The sequence below is a fragment of the Callithrix jacchus genome, chromosome 2 (genome assembly GCF_049354715.1).
Source record: "Callithrix jacchus isolate 240 chromosome 2, calJac240_pri, whole genome shotgun sequence".
NCBI lineage: Eukaryota > Metazoa > Chordata > Mammalia > Primates > Cebidae > Callithrix > Callithrix jacchus.
In genome coordinates this window covers 125,113,766-125,131,733 of record NC_133503.1, presented here as the reverse complement: position 1 = coordinate 125,131,733, position 17,968 = coordinate 125,113,766, and positions in this window count along the sequence as shown.

Sequence of the window (17,968 nt, the reverse complement as noted above, 5' to 3'; positions counted from 1 at the left end):
ATGCTTATATACAATGTGTCATGATCAAATTAGGGTAATTAGCATACCCCTGACCTCAAGCACTTATCATTTCCTTGTGCAAGAATATGTATGTCCTATTACTAAAGCTTGATTATGAACAATATGTTTTATGTTGACATTCCAGGGTTAGTATGCAAATATTTTATTTAAATAAATTGCCACATTGTAATAAATTTTTATAAAACTCTTGTAATGGTATTCATATATGTTTTTATATGTTTATTCCTGATAGAGGCTATGCATTTTAAAAAAGTTTCCAATGCCCCAAAAACGTTAAAAACACTACAAAATAGTGTGTGATGTGTGTGTGTTTATGTGTGTGTGTGTTTGTATGGGTGTTTGATAAATTGCTGTCAAAACTAAAGCTAAAGGGCTTCTGGTGACTTTTAGGTTCTTACACTTTTGCAGACTTACACAGAAGATATTGTGTGGGGAATAGCAATGTCATTTCAATTGATATGATATTGTCAAATACAGTAATAGCACTATTTCAATTGGTATGATATTGTCGAACACAGTGAAAGCACTAAAATAAATAGAACTAGATAGAAATTTTATCCAGCCAGCAACTGCCAAGAAACTCAATTCCTTACAAATTCTTAGTAGGATTATAAAATACAGCATAGAAATAGAAAACGAAAGCAGTTTCATCGAACCAGGACACTTCCTCTGTTACTGTCTATCCAGTGTTCAAATCAATGTCATCAACAGATCTTGTATCAGTTTTCCAATTAAATGCAGAATAAATCAAAATAAATAGTTCTTACTGAAAAAGCATTTTCTTGGGAAATTTAATTTTCTGGGTAGCAGTTAAGGCAATCTTGTCTCTCTGGATATTTGAGTAGACATAGAATTTAGTACGAATTAATCATTAATTTATTTAATTAATGTGGAAACACCTAACATTTAAAAAGTAAAAATCCCCCCCCCTTTTTTTTTTGGTAATAAAGCACATCCTTGAGTGTTCATATACCTCAAGTTTTCTCTGATATAGCTGGTAGATTCCTTATTTCATTCCGAGCCAGTGTAGTCACTGAGTTTCTGAGACTCTTTGCTGAACAACTAAGCAAACAATGGAGAACTCCTTCCTCTGTGTTCATGGTTTTATGTTATCCACTTATCTGCTGACTTTGTGGTAACTTAAATAAATTTTAATAAAGAGAGAACCTTCATGTCCGCCAATATTTTAACCTAGCAGATAACTTTTGGTAAAATTTAACCAATTCTCTTCTCAGTGAATTGGACACAATGAAGTGAGGTTTGGGGAAAGACCTAGATAGTTGTTACAGGATGTGTGTGCCTAATCCAAATCCCTGAGAAGTGGTAGAAATTGAATTGTGTACGATAAAACAGAATGAGATCATGTCCTTTGCAGTGATGTGGATGAAGCTGGAAACATCATCCTCAGCAAGCTAACACAGAAGGAGAAAATCAACATCACATGTTCTCACTTATAAGTGGGTGCAGAGAAATGAGAACACATGGACACTGGGAGGGAAATATCACACACTAGGGCCTGTCAGGGGTTGGCAGGCTAGGGAAAGGGAGAACATTAGGACAAATACCTAATGTGTTTGGGGCTTAAAACCTAGATGACAAGTTGACAGGTGCAGCAAACCACCATGCCACAGGTATACATATGTAACAAACCTGCATATTCTGTGCATGTATCCTAAAACTTAAAGTAAAAGAACTTTTAAAAGCTAAAAACTTGTGCTATCAGATATATTGGTAGTAGGAGTATAATTTGATACAATTTTTATGAGGTTAGTTTCACAATATCAATCAAAATTTGATAAGAATAATATGTGTCCATATAATTCATCTTTTAGGGATTTACTCCATGTTAAAAAGGGCTATTATTAAAGATACAAGAATGCTTATCAAAATCTTACAGTAGTGTAAAGTGGGAAATAATCTAAATATGCATCCAAAAGAAATTTTTCTAAGAATTACGGTATAGCTATACAATGGCAATGAAACATCTTTTTATACACAAATAAATACTGTTTATCTATTAAAGTTAATATAGAACTCCCATATTTGACATCAGAATAAGATCACAACATCTTATTATAGCAAATAAAAATGTGGTCAGAATGTGATGTGGATGTGACTTACAAGAATCAAAAAAGTTCACCTTTAGGCACAGTTTTCTATGAGACTCAAAGTCCACCAAATAATAAAGCATTTATTTATTTCTTCTTTTATTTTTCCTTCTTTTTTTTTAGACAGAGTTTCACTCTTGTTGCCCAAGCTGGAGTGCAATGGCACAATCTCCACTCACCTCAACTTCTGCCTCCCAAGTTCAAGCGATTGTCCTGACTCAGCCTCCTGAGTAGCTGGCATTACAGGCGTGTGCCACCATGCCTGACTAACTTTGTATTTTAGTATAGACAGGTTTCTCCATGTTGGTCCGATTGGTCTCAAACTCCCAACTTCAGGTGATCCACCTGCCTCAGCCTCCCAAAGTGCTGGGATTATAGGCATGAGACACTGCGCCCAGGTATTTGTATTTTCTTTTGCCTCTTCATTTAGATCTCTCTAATATCCTATTAGGAATGAATCATTGTAATCTGAACATCATTCAGGATAGAAAATTTGCAACTAGCTATGTGCATCCAAATATTATACATCTATGTCTTTCTGTCTGTGTGCATGCAAGCCAATAACACCACTGAAGTCCGTCTTAAAGCTTATATCTAGGGATAGTGGGACTATTTATATTGTTTATGTGTTTTTCAAATTGTTAATGTCAAGCCTATGGATTTTACAATGAGAAAAAACAACAAAAACTACTAATTACATAATTGTGTGTATATATATATATTTGAATATAATATATATTTGTGTATAGGTATCTATAATACATATATATGTTTGTGTGTGCATATATATATTATATATCTTATATATTTTTTATTGATAATATATATATATATTTTATATATATATTATATATATGCACACATAACATCTATATATGCATAGAAAACAGTACTACAGGTACAGCACTGGTATAGATGTTATGATTATCACCCCCAAAAATGGAACTTATTCTTTCTGTCCTGGAAAATTCTATAAGTTAAGTGAGAATTCAAGGAAATCATGCATAATCACATAACTAATATGGAACAGAATTAACTACAAAACAATAGTACAAAAGAGTGCACTATTCGACATAGGAGCACCTTACTTCCTGCAGTAGTAATTCCTAGAGTCCTTTTGAGTTATAGCTTCTAGCCCGTTTTCTGCTTTTTCTTTGAACAAATGATTTCACATTTCATTTCTAAGCTTCTACTTTGCCTTGTTGTCTCTCTCTCTCTCCACGGCCAAGCTACTCTGATCTCTAGGTTTGGCTCAGCGTTCATACCACAGATCTTTCCTATAAAATGTAGCTTATTGGGACAAACTGCCTGGTTTATTACCTTGAAAGCTTTTTACTGTGTTTCCTGTCTCCCAGGACCAATTACTTTCATGCTTTCTTGGTAGGACATACCCCTTAAATTCTGTGTAGAATTAGCAATACTGTCTCAAAATGAGTAGGTTTAGTGAGAAAATGTAGAACTCAAATGAAGTAATAACAAATGAGTTTTGAGGAATAGGAAGGATGCAGAGGGTGGCACATCTTTTAAGTCGATTTACTTTCTTTGTAACTCACCATTTTTATCATAGAAATGAGCAAACATGAAATAATTACCTTTACATTTCAGAAGACTTATGATTCTTTAATTCATTGTTATCAATTATTAGCAGTGTGATATAACTTTTTCCTTTTTTATATCATTCAAGTTTCAATTCAATATTCTTAACCATGACAATTTATTATCATCATACTTGTTGATCATATGACATAGCCAAAATGTTGAGGTTGATACCAGATTGAATTTTTTTTTTGAGTACAGTCAAGACTCATTAGCAAGACTCTTGCTCTTACATTCTAAGTGTTGCTTTCCAGGAACATTTATCTTCTTTACATTGATGACATTAAATGGTAATCAAACAGTTCAAGATTCTAACAAAACAAATTTATTATCTTTAGCCAAATAATCATTCTATATTTCCCTACTTTGTTAGTGCTTTTGTAAAACTGAAATAAGCCATATTGTTTAAGCAAAGATATACATATAAAGTATTCAACTTATTTGAAGATTTAGATGAATTGTTCCAAGGGCTGGAAAGGGAAAGCAAACGGAAGTGAAATTAGTAGAACAGAAATAGCAGAACTATTCACAAAGCATCTACAAGCAAAGATAAAGAAGCCCAAACGAAGACATATGGACAATGGAATCACACTGTGTATGAGGATAAATAGAGGGCTAACGCTATCAGCGCAGAGCATTCAGTTGTGCTCTCATCAAAAGCTATTCAGAGTGAAACTGTGGTTAAGCTGATGTTATTTAACCTCACAAGCAGGGATCAGAATATTATTGTCGTGTTATGTTCACACCAGAGCAAAAAGTACTTCTCAATGATGCTGCATCAAGAGGCAAAACAACAAAAATAATTTGGAAAGAATGGCTCATCCCTGATTAGGCAAACTTTTTTTCTTGTCCAAGGTTCAAGGCACGAATTTGTAAAAAGAAATGTTCTATCAAAAAAGATTGTTATGGTTAATTGTACCTTAAAAAAGGGAAGCTGATTTATTTTCTTGCTTGTAATCCTAATTTTGTAAAAATTTCTATATATTTATATTTTTTGTGTCATTTCTAGTATGATGATTCTTTGTTTGTGAAATAATATAAAAAATAAAGGGAAATTATCCTAAGTCATTGAAGAAAAACAAAAGATTTAAACTTAGTAATTTTACTTGTTTTGATAAGCAACATTTTTATTAAAAAGGTAGAAAAACATTTCAGAAGACATACAAGAAACATTTCAAGTCATAGAAATCACTATAAAAAATCAAAGCATCATCTCTACAAAAAAATATAAAAAAGACAGAAAAATAATAGAAGAATGTTGTTCTCTATAAAGTACTGTATAGCAGACATTTAAAGGCTTTTGTTTGGTGGTTTTGTGTTGGTTTTGTCTTACTTAGTCAGTTATGCTTTATTCATTGCAATATCTATTTCCTCTCTTATGGCAACAATGCCTATACCCCATGTGTTTTTTAAGAAACTTGGTTCCACTAAAGCTCAGAGATGTAGCAAGTGTACCAGGCCAGTCAACTTACTCTATCATTGTCCCAGGAACTGGAGATGATCTAAGACAGACTAAAGAGGGTAAAAAAGACTAAGTTCTGAGAATGTCTTTTCTTGATTAGCTGCAAGTAGCAGGGGCCACCATGCAGAGCTTAAGAGTCGAGGCAATCTAATGGAAGGAAAGTCAAGAAATGCATCTGGTGACATTGATTGGGCCCTACTTCACCATGTCTGAAATCAGGATTACTGCTTGATATTTCACGTAAGGCAGTAAGTTATATTTTTGTTTAAGCCATTGAACTGAATTTTCTGTACTTGCAACATAAAGGATTCTATCAGAGATATTTTGTGAAGCAGAACAGTATGATTCATACCATCAGTAATATACCTTTCAGTTAAAAATAACATTTTAAAGTTATTTTTATGATAAACAAGACCCAAATACAATTAGGCATTTCAAATTAATTAAAATTAAATGCACTAACAATTTACATAGTCATTTTTTTAAAAAATCATATATTTAAATTATATTTTTATGTTATGTATTTTTGAAAGCACTGTTTATGTTATGAAATTCTCATATATATTATAATTTTGACCCCCCTAAACAGTGGTAGACATTTATCCTCCAATGAATGTTACCATTGGTAGCATTAGCTTCAAATTCAGTTACTGATATGATGTACCTAAATATCCTCAAATTTAGTAGTCTCACAGGAGTTTAAATGAGACCATAAAGGTTTTAGTAATGAGAGTTTTAGAGAAAAACTACAGACAATAGTATAGGTAAGGAATGTTGTCTATAGAGTTTTATAAAGCATGCTATTAAAATCCTAGTTGGGAAGACTCAATGTCTTTGTGGAGAGGATTCATAGGAACGGAAAGGTTAATAAGAGAAGACAAAGATATACTAAAGTCTAAGTGAGGCAAATCTGAACACCATAACACTATGGATTACATAGTGTACATAGTACCAATGTACTTACATTGATTTGAGCAAGTTTTAGATGACATTTTACTAGAAAGATGCTCAAAGACACATGAGCTGCAATGTAGCACAGTTAAACACATTACTAGTTACTGACGCTATTGATTGACATATAACTAAATTTTTAAGCACTCTTAATCACATAAACACGGGAGTAAGATTCCCAAGTACCTAAAGCTTGTTTTCCACATCAATTAACAATTTAAAAGCAAGTTTTGGCATGTCGCAGTGGCTCACGCCTGTAATCCCAGCAGTTTAGGAGGCCGAGGTGGGCGGGTCACGAAATTAGGAGATCCAAGACCATCCTGGTTTACACGGTGAAACCCTGTCTCTACTAAAAATATAAAAAATTACTAGGTGTGGTGGCACGCACCTGTAATCCCAGCTACTCAGGGGCTGAGGCAGGAGAATTGCTTGAACCTGGGAGGCGAAGGTTGCAATGAGCCGAGATCGCACCACTGCACTCCAGCCTGGGTGACAGAATAAGACTCCATTTCAAAATAAATAAATAAAGAAAGAAAGAAAAAGAAGAAAAAAATAAATAAACAAAGGAAGTTTTGGTCATGCATGGTGGCTCATGCCTGTAATCCCAGTACTTTGGGAGGCCAAGCTGGGCATATCACCTGAGGTCAGGAGTTTGAGACCAGACTGGCCAACAAGGTGAAACCCCATGTCTACAAAAATACAAAAATTAGCCAGGCAGGTGGCAGGCACTTGTAATGCCAGCTACGTGGGAGGCTGAGGCAAGAGAATCACTTTAACATAGCAAGCAGAAGTTGCAGTGAGCTGAGATCATGCCATTGCACTCCAGCCTGGGCAACAAGAGTGAAACTTACACTCAATAAATAAATAAACATATGAGTAAATTTTTAATGATGATGATTAATATATTATGTAGCAGATTGCAAGGCTGGTTCAACATACCCAAGTCTATAAACGTAATTCACCACATAAACAGAACCAAAAACAAAAACCACAGGATTATCTCAAATAATGCAGAGAAGGCATTCAACAAAATTCAACAGCCCTTTATGCTAAAAACCCTCAATAAACTCAGTATCAGTGGAACGTATCTCAAAGTAATAAAAGCTATTTACAACAAACCAAGAGCCAATATCATACTGAATGGGCAAAATCTGGAGGCATTCCCTTTGAAATCTGGCACTAGACAAAGAGGCCCTCTTTCACCACTCCTATTCAATATAGTACTGGAAGTACTAGCCAGAGCGAGCAGGCAAGAAAAAAGAAATAAAGGATATTCAAATAGGAAAGGTAGAATCCAAATTGTCTCTATTTGCAGAAGACATGGTAGTATACCTAGAAGACCCCATAGCCTCAGCCCAAAAACTCCTGAAACTGATAAGCAACTTCAGCAAAGTCTCAGGATAAAATCACTGTGCAAAAATCACGAGCATTCCTATACACCAATAACAAACTGAAAGAGAGCCAAATCAAGAAAGAACTGCCATTCACAATTGCTACAAAGAGAATAAAATACCTAGGAATACAACTCACAAAAAACGTAAGGGACCTCTTCAAGGAAAACTACAAACCACTGCTCAACGAAATAAGAGAGGACACAAACAGATGGAGAAACATTCCATGTTCATGGTTAGGAAGAATCAATATTGTGAAAATGGCTATACTGCCCAAAGTAATTTACAGAATCAACGCTATCCCCATCAAACTACCATTGACTTTCTTCACAGAACTGGAAAAAACCACCATGAACTTCATATGGAACCAAAAGAGAGCCCGCATAGCCAAGTCAATTCTCAGCAAAAAGAACACAGCGGGGGGCATCACACCACCGGATTTCAAACTATACTACAAGGCTACAGTAATCAAAACAGCATGGTACTGGTACCAAAACAGAGATATAGACGAATGGAACAGAACAGAGCCATCGGAGGCAACACAACATATCTACAACCATACAATCTTTGATAAACCTGACAAAAATAAGCAATGGGGAAAGGATTTTCTGTTTAATAAATGGTGTTGGAAAAACTGGCTAGCCATGTGCAGAAAGCAGAAACTGAACCCCTTCCTGACACCTTACACTAAAATTAACTCCAGATGGATTATAGACTTAAACATAAGACCTGGCACGATAAAAACCCTAGAAGGAAATCTAGGCAAAACTATCCAGGACATAGGAGTAGGCAAGGACTTCATGAACAAAACACCAAAAGCATTGGCAGCAAAAACCAAAATAGACAAATTGGACCTAATGAAACTCCACAGCTTCTGCACGGCAAAAGAAACAGTCACTAGAGTGAATCAGCAACCAACAGAATGGGAAAACATTTTTGCAGTCTACCCATCTGACAAAGGGCTGATATCCAGAATTTACAAAGAACTCAAACAGATTTACAGGAAAAAAACAAGCCCATTCAAAAATGGGAAAAGGATATGAACAGACACTTTACAAAAGAAGACATATATGAGGCCAACAATCATATAAAAAAAATGCTCATCATCACTGGTCATTAGAGAGATGCAAATCAAAACCACATTGAGATACTATCTCACACCAGTTAGAATGGCTACCATTAAAACATCTGGAGACAACAGATGCTGGAGAGGCTGTGGAGAAAAAGGAACACTTTTACACTGTTGGTGGGAGTGTAAATTAGTTCAACCATTGTGGAAGACAGTGTGGCGATTCCTCAAGTCCTCAGAAATGGAAATTCCATTTGACCCAGCAATCCCATTACTGGGTATATATCCAAAGGACCATAAATCGTTCTACTATAAGGACACATGCACACGAATGTTCATTGCAGCACTGTTTACAATAGCAAAGACCTGGAACCAACCCAAATGCCCATTGATGTGGCACATATACACCATGGAATATTATGCAGCAATCAGAAATGATGAGTTCGTGTCGTTTGTAGGGACATGAATGAATCTGGAGAACATCATTGTCAGCAAAATGACACAAGAACAGAAAATGAAATACTGCATATTCTCACTCATAGGCAGGTGATGAAAAATGAGAACACATGGACACTGGGAGGGGAGTACTAAACACTGGGGTCTATTGGGGGGAAAAGGGGAGGGCCAGCGGGGGCGGGGGAGCTGTGGAGGGATAGCCTGGGGAGAAAAGCCAAATGTGGGTGAAGGGGAGAAAGGAAGCAAAACACACTGCCATGTGTGTACCTATGCAACTGTCTTGCATGTTCTGCACATGTACCCCAAAACCTAAAATGCAATAAAAAATTTAAAAAAAAAAAGAAATTCCCATGATTATTTGGAAATACTACAACTCCTCCAGGAAATAGTACTCTGCTGAATTTATTGTATGCTCAGCTTTTTGGGTGGTAGAGGAAGTGAAAGTCTTAGCTTATACAAAATGAAGTATTCTAGAAAAATGCATTATTTAATAGCCATCCACTGGTGGTTTTATAAGCTGAAAAAAACTGGGCATTAATATGCAGTTGTTAAGAGGAAAACAGTTTATTATCAACTTGGGGAGTTTGGGTATGTAATATCTAGACCTGATGAATACCTGGAAGATTACACTAAAAACCTAGATGCTTGGAAAAGTAGAGGACATAGAACATGCATTTGGTGACTATAATAGCAGTGATTAGTTAGAATAAAAATGAGGACACCATTGAGTAGGTGAACTATGTCACTGTGTGAAGGACAATTGTCCTTCTCTACCAAAGTGATCTTTTGGTTCTGGATTAGTTGCCTACAAAACCTGTGGTGATGGGGCTACTGAAGTGCTTGGGACATGTAAACACTTGGTTTGGCATTTAGTGTTGTGTGAGTTTGTCTTTGGCCCAATCACACAAATCACAACTTACTGTGTTTAAGATCATTAACATGAAGATAGACCATTAAAAGCTATTTGCTGAGATAGACCATTAAAAGCCATTTGTTGCTAAACAATACAGATTATAAGAGCACCGTGACTCATGCCAGTAATCCCAGTACCTTTGTAGGTCAAGGAGGGAGGATTGTTGAGCCCAGGAGCTTCCCAACTTGGAAAACATAGAGAGATCCAGTCTCTACAAAAAATTGGGAAACAAAATTAGCTTGGCATGGTGGCACATACCTGTAGTCCCAGTATTTGAGAGGCTGAGACAGGAGGATCACTTGAGCTGGAGAAGCGGAGGCTGCAGTGAGATCATGCCACTGAACTGCAGCCTCAGTGACAGAGTAAAAACTTGTCTCAAAAACAAATAGTCAAGTGAATAAATAAATAAATATAAATACTAGGTCTCTCATATAAATTTAAAAACTTGAATATCTGCATTGAATCTTTGCTTGTTTGTTTTTAAGAAAGTGTCTCACTATGTTTCCCAGATTATAGTGCAGTCATTGTTCATAAGCTTTATGACATCCTTGAACTCTTGGATTCAAGCTGTCTTCCTGCCTCAGCATCCCAATAGATGGCACTACAGGTGCCTGCCACTTGCTGGCTCAGGTGATTTATCTATATTTTAAAGTATTCTTTAATAGATCATCTCTAAAATTTTCTGATTTAAAACAGGAGATAAAGTATGGCTATAGTATATTGGGTTTGAATGGGTCTTAAAGAAATAAATAGAAGCTAGTTCCTAAAGGGTATTATTTTATTATAAGAAGCTTGAACTATCTGTTAAATGGAAGAGGGAGCCATTTTAAAGTTTATGGAAAAGATAAGATCAACTTTAAATTTTAGACAGATTGGTTTTGAAGTGATGTTGTAGTCTACTGCAAAATAAATTGACCGTAGAGTTAGTTCTGCATTTCCTCTACTAGAATACTACTAGTAAAAAAAAAAATGTAAAATGTTTACAGCTTTATCTCATTGCCAAAGAAACAAGAGGTAGTACCTGAAACTATGGGCTTGAAGTAAAATATTTTGCTTCCTATAATGGGCCGGAAATTGGAAATTAGGAACTCACAATGCATTGACTTTGTGGACAGTAACTGGGAACTATAGATATGGGGTAAGATGTCTGTGTGTTTGGGTGGGGGTGTGTGGTTCTTAATTACAGAATAAAGAAATGTCAAGTCAATTGTATAGAATGGAAGCAAGCCAAAACAAATGGAGGAATCTGTGTATAAAGATTAGTATTAAACATAAAGAACACTAAGATTAACAGAATACAAGTGAAGATCTAGATCCATTTTATGAGAAAATATATTCAGAGATAAATTGAGTTGGCAGTGGAACAAAATCAATTGGAGAGAAAATGTGGAAACTGAGCATTGGTAATGTGGAGAAATTTCTTGAGTGATAAACTCAGAAATATAAACTGGTATTTCTGCTCTATTGGGAGTTTGGGAAATACAGTGAATGTTTTGTTCAAACTGGTAACAAAAACTAGGAATTAAGCATAAAACTGGAAGAAAATATAAATCACAAAAGTGTCATTTACCTCATTTTCTTTTTTTTTTTTAATTTTTATTGGATTTTAGGTTTTGGGGTACATGAGCAGAGCATGCAAGACAGTTGCGTAGGTACACACATGGCAGTGTGCTTTGCTTTTCTTCTCCCCTTCACCCACATTTGGCATTTCTCCCCAGGCTATCCCTCCCCACCTCCCCCTCCCACTGGCCCTCCCCTTTTCCCCCCAATAGACCCCAGTGTTTAGTACTCCCCTTTCTGTGTCCATGTGTTCTCATTTTTCATCACCCACCTATGAGTGAGAATATGCGGTGTTTCATTTTCTGTTCTTGTGTCAGTTTGCTGAGGATGATGTTCTCCAGATTCATCCATGTCCCTTTCCGCGGACACAACGCGAGCTCCAATCCTGGGTTGTTCTCACAGCGCCATCTTGAGTCCTCCCCTCATTTTCTTAATAAAATAAAAATGAATTAGTTAAAATTAAATTTTCTTCATAAAGTGTGTGGTCTAATAAAAAGGAAATCAAATTTTGAAAGTAATATGCTTTATTTTCTCATATTTAATGACATTTAACAAATGTAAATTTTGATATTTAATAGCTCTTTCTGGCTTTTATTTTTCTATCCTTACAACTTTAAAAATTAATTAAAAATTATAGGTTGTAAAAGATATTAGAGGATAGGATGGTGTTATGCTGTAATACTTATGAGTGTTACTGAAGCTTAAGTGGTCACAGAGGTAAATGTAATTGAATGGAAAGGGCAGAAAGCATCACAGGGGAGCACAGGAATGCTTGTGAGCAAGACTGAGGTGAGAGGCTAGAAAGAAACATAGCAGTTTTCTCCATTTTAGAAGACTGTGTGTTGTTTACTTGTTTGTATATGTTTCTTTATGATTTATTTTTCTTGAGCTATGTATTTCACATGAAAAAATATATATAATTTTCCATGCCTATAAAATTTTATTGAGCAAATTAAAAATGTGTTATTTTCTAATATAATCTGTATAAATATATAATTCATTCTCATTCAATTCAGCTTAGACAGTCTCATTATATGTCTATTTTCCTGTTTAGTGCATTTATAAAATAAAACAACTTATTATATTATATCAAGAATATAATTAAGATTAAATTTTTACTTTTTTTACATAAATATTCTGCTTCAGAGATTTTGTAATCAGACCCAGGTTCAGCTGCCTCCTGACTGAAAGCCACACACGAAGTGTGAGGTTTGGTGGAAAAGCAGGTTTGATCAGAGAGTTGACAAACTGAGAAGATGTTGAGCTAGCATTCTAAAATACCAAAGCACCATCTTAAACATTAAAATTTACCTTTTTTTGTTGTTGTTGTTCTGAGATGAAGTCTAACTTTGTCACCCAGGGTGGAATGCAAATGGCTGATCTCAGCTCACTGCAATCTCCTCCTTCTGGGTTCAAGCAATTCTCCTGCCTCAGCCTCCTGAATAGCTGGGATTACAGGCATGCACCACCACATCCAGCTAATTTTCTATTTTTAGTAGAGGCAGGGTTTCTCCATGTTGGTCAAGGCTTGTCTTGAACTCCTGACCTCAGGTGATCTGCCTGCCACAGCTTCCCAAAGTGCTGGGATTACAGGTGTGAGCCACCACAACTGGCCTACCACTGGGATCTTAAAGGGAAGTTCTGTATGGACGACATGCAAGAGTAATGCAGAGTACACTGTCTCTGTCATATTCCTGATGGCAATTTTTAATAAGTGTCCATCTGGAGGTTCAGTGGCGTTATTTTGACTTCATCCTGATGGTAGTAGACTAATTGTCTGTGACTCCCTCTAAGCAGAGGATTTGACAGGAGCTTCAAGCCTGATTTGTTTCAGGATTAATCTCTCTAGAATTTCTTCAGTGTGCAACACTGGAGAAGAGAGTCTACAGAGAAGAGAAATGAAGAGGTGGAAAAATAGGGAGGGAAAGAATAAAATGAAAGGGGATGATTAACATGTGTTTTTAGTCTGGGCATGGTGGCTCATGTCTATAATTCTAGCACTTTGGAAGGCTGATGTGGAAGGATTGCTTAAGACTGAGAGTTCAAGACAAGTCTGGGCAACATAATGAGACACTGTTTCTACAAAAAATAAAAATAAGGCTGGGCACAATGGCTCATGCCTGTAATCCCAGGACTTTGGGAGGCCGAGGTGGACAGATCCCCTGAGGTCGCGAGTTCAAGACCAGCCTGATTGACAAGGAGAAACCCCATCTCTGCTAAAAATACAAAGTAAGCTGGGCATAGTGGCACATGACTGTAATCCTAGCTACTCAGGAAGTTGAAGCAGGAAAATCACTTAAAATCAGGAGGCGGAGGTTGCGGTGAGCTGAGATTGTGCCATTGCACTCCAGCCTGGGAAACAAGAGTGAAACTGCTCCTCAAAAAAAATAAAATAAAATAAAAATAAATAAAAATAAAAGTAAATAACCAAGGTGACAGAATGAGACCCTGTCTCAAACGAACAAAAATTGGCCAGGCATGGTGGCACATGCCTGTAGTCCCAGCTACTCAGGAGGCTTAGGCAGAAGGACTTCTTGAGCCAAGGAGGTCAATACTGCAGAGAGCCATGATTTTGCCTGTTTCTCAAAAAAAAAAGTAATTAATAAAAATAATAAATATATATATATATACATACATATGTTAAAACAAAATAATTCCTTCAAAAATTGTATTTCTGTTGCAATTTACAGAAGTTTTTTACTTTAAATATTGTACTCTTGCTTCAATTTTGCACTGTTCAAACTTCTCACCTCCTTAACCTTACCTATTCAGGATATGACTTATATTAAGAATGCACTATCTTATTACACTTAGACTGATTATTTGCATAAAATGCAACAAGAATAAGTATTTGCCATTTGACCTCCTTTTTAGCCTTTATTTTTATTTGTTTATTTATTTGTTTATTGAGACAGGATCTCACTCTATTGCCCAGGCTGGAGTGCAGTGATGCAATTACGGATCACTCAGCCTAAATTTCCTCAGGATCAGGTGATCCTCCTAACTACCTCCTGAGTAACTAGGATTACAGGAATGCACCACCATACCTACGTAACTTTACTATTTTTTGTAGAGACAATATTTCACCATGTTGCCTAAGCTGGTCTACAACTCATAGGCACAAGCCATCTGCCCACCTTAGACTCCTAAAGTGTTGAGATTATAGGTGTGAGCTACCATGCCCAGCTGCCTCCTTTTTTTTTTTTTAATTGGCTTTATTGGAACATTTTACTTTAAGAATGAATTTCAGATTAGACCTTTTAAAAGCCCCTTGCTCGATTCCATCCAAGAATTTATCTGTCTGCAAATGCCTGCAAATAAATTAGTCCTATGATGATTTTATCTTCAGTAAAATCAGAAAATTATACAGAAAAATTATGTTTCAAAAGAATTATTGTATATCTAATTGGATTCTAGACATCTTCATTTTTTTTCAGTTTGTATTTTTTTTTATACAGTTTGAACTGAATCCTGAATTTTATTTCTGGCTACAAGAAATAAAATAACATTTTCAATATTTTTCTCACATTTTTCTGAATTGAAATCACTTAAAATTAAAACTGCATTTCTCTTTTTTCTTTCTTTCTTTTTTTTTTTTTTTTTGAGACGGAGTTTTGCTCTTATTACCCAGGCTGGAGTGCAATGGCATGATCTCGGCTTACTGTAATCTCCGCCTCCTGGGTTCAGGCAATTCTCCTGCCTCAGCCTCCTGAGTAGCTGGGATTACAGGCACACGCCACCATGCCCAGCTAATTTTTTGTATTTTTAGTAGAGACGGGGTTTCACCATGTTGACCAGGATGGTCTTGATCTCTTGACCTCTTGATCCACCCGCCTTGGCCTCCCAAAGTGCTGGGATTACAGGCTTGAGCCACCGCACCCGGCCAAAACTGCATTTCTTAAAGCCTTACAAACTGAAGCTAGACGACGTAAACTTCGGAAGAAAATAACAGCAACTTATAAACAACCTAGATGCCTGCTTACTGACATAGGAACTTCTCAGAAAGTCCCCTGAAATGCCTGGTTCAATCTACAAACCAGAAGAATCTGTCTCATTGCCACTGCATCTGAAGAAGCCTCAGAGATTCTAGAAAAGCTGGTCTGTAGATAAACAGCCCCAGATATTAGCCTTTGTTTTCCTTCTGAAAATGCTTCTTATTAGAGATGTAGTTGCCTATATTACATATAGAGGTCCATCCTGTCTATAATACCACCTCCTCGAATGGGAAACAGCTATTTAATTGAACTGAACTATTCTCTGGACTAAGAGACTGATTAAAGAAGACATGGGATAATATATTTAAATTTGCTCCTTTCTATTTGTGACTTTCCACTCCTTTATCTGTCTAACAAATTTTAACCCTACAAAAACTCTACAAAGCTATTAGCTAGGCTTTTGATATGTAAAACTTGTTTAAAGTTTCAGGTATGGACTGGAGGAAAATAAAACATTTTACCCAAAACGTATTTCTTTGACCTATTTTGAAATGGCTGAGGCTTGGCAAGTAGCAGAAATGACCTTGCAAAGCTGCCTTAAGCAAGGAAAATTTGGATCTGTAGAGAATCTTCATGAATGCAGAGATACCCTCTCTCCTCTCTGTGCCTTTCCCTAGATTCAAGAGAAACTGAGAGTCTGATACCGTTAAGAGTCTAAAAAGGAACATTTGGCTAGGCATGGTGGTTCATGCCTATAATCCCAGCATTTTGGGAGGCTGAGATGGAAAGATTGGTTGAGGCCACTAGTTCAAGACCAGACTGGGCAACATGGTAAGCCCCCTGTCTCTACGAAAATAAGTAATTAAGTAAATAAATAATAAATTAAATTAAAATAAAATAAAAGCAACATTTACCACCTATTATTTCCTAGGGAGGCTTCATCTACATAACAAGGCCACCTTACTAGCCAAACTTCTTCCCCTTCCCATAATTTTTTTTTAATTTTTATTTTTTCCAGAAACTAAGCCCCCATTATTTCTGTAACATCAAAATAGTATATAAGTTTTTGTAACTTATTGGGAATCTGGGTCTCAATTTGAAAGCTCTCATGTATGCATGTTAAATAAATTTGTGCGACTTTCTCCTGTATTTTCTGTATTAGTCTGTTCTTGGCCTGCTATAAGGAAATACCTGAGACTGGGTAGGGATTGAATTGGCTCATGGTTCTGCAGGCTATACAAAAAGCATTGATGCTTCTGTTTCCAGGGAGGCATCAGAAAGCTTCTAATCATGGAGGAAAGTAGAGGGAAAGAAGGGCACTTCACTTGGTGGGGAGATGCCTCTTCCTTTTAAACAACCAGATTTCATGAATTTTCACTATTGTGACAACAGCACTAAAAGGATGCTTTTAAATAATGAGAAAGTGCCCCCGTGATCCAATCCCCTCCCACCCTGCCCCACCTCCAGCATTGGGGATTACATTTCTTTTTTTTTTTTTTTTCTTTTGAAAGAGTCTCATTCTCATCTCCTAAACTGGAGTGCAATGACGCAATCTCAGCTCACTGCAACCTCTGCCTTCTGGATTCAAGCCATTCTCCTGCCTCATCCTCCCAAGTAATTGAGATTACAGACATGTGCCACCACGCCTGGCTAATTTTTGTACTTTTAGTAGAGATGGCATTTCACCATGTTGACCAGGCTGGTTTCAAACTCCTGACGTCAAGTGATCCACTGACCTCAGCCTTCCAAAGTGCTGGGATTACAGGCATAAGCCACTGCGTCCGGCCTGGGGATTACATTTCAACATGAGATGTAGGTGGGGAAGTAGATCCAAATCATATCACCTATTAACAAAAAAATAAATAAACAAGCTATCGTTTTAAATCACAATTCACTAAATAATTTTACCCATCTATTGTTGTTCAAATCATGTGAATTTTGTGGTTGATACTTTTGTTTTGTCTATACTATATGCCATTATTATAGAAATATAACATTCCCCTCAAAAAGGCTTATGTTGTTGCATTGACGAAGTGTCAAATTCTCTAAAATATTTAAAGAGATTTCTTCTGAGCCAAACATGAGTCACCATCGCCAAAGGCACATTCTCAAGAAATCCTGAGAACATGTGCCCAAGGTGTTGGGGTTACAGCTTGCCTTTATACATTTTGGGGAGACATAAGACATCAATTAATGCATGTAAGATATATATTGGTTTGGTCCAGAGAGGTGAGACAACTCAAAGTTGAGGTTTATAGGACATAGATGGATTCAAAGATTTTCTGATTGGCAGTTTGTTGAAAGAATTATTATCTAAAGACCTAGAATCAATAGAAAGGAGTGTCTGGGCTAAGATAAGAGGCTGTGGAGACCAAGGTTCTTATTGGTCTGCATAATAAGATGCAGTCTCCTTGATGGCCACTCTTAGAGATAATAAATGGCAAATATTTTCTATTCAAACCTTTAAAAATTGCTAGACTCTCAAAAAATCTCTTCAGGATCAGAT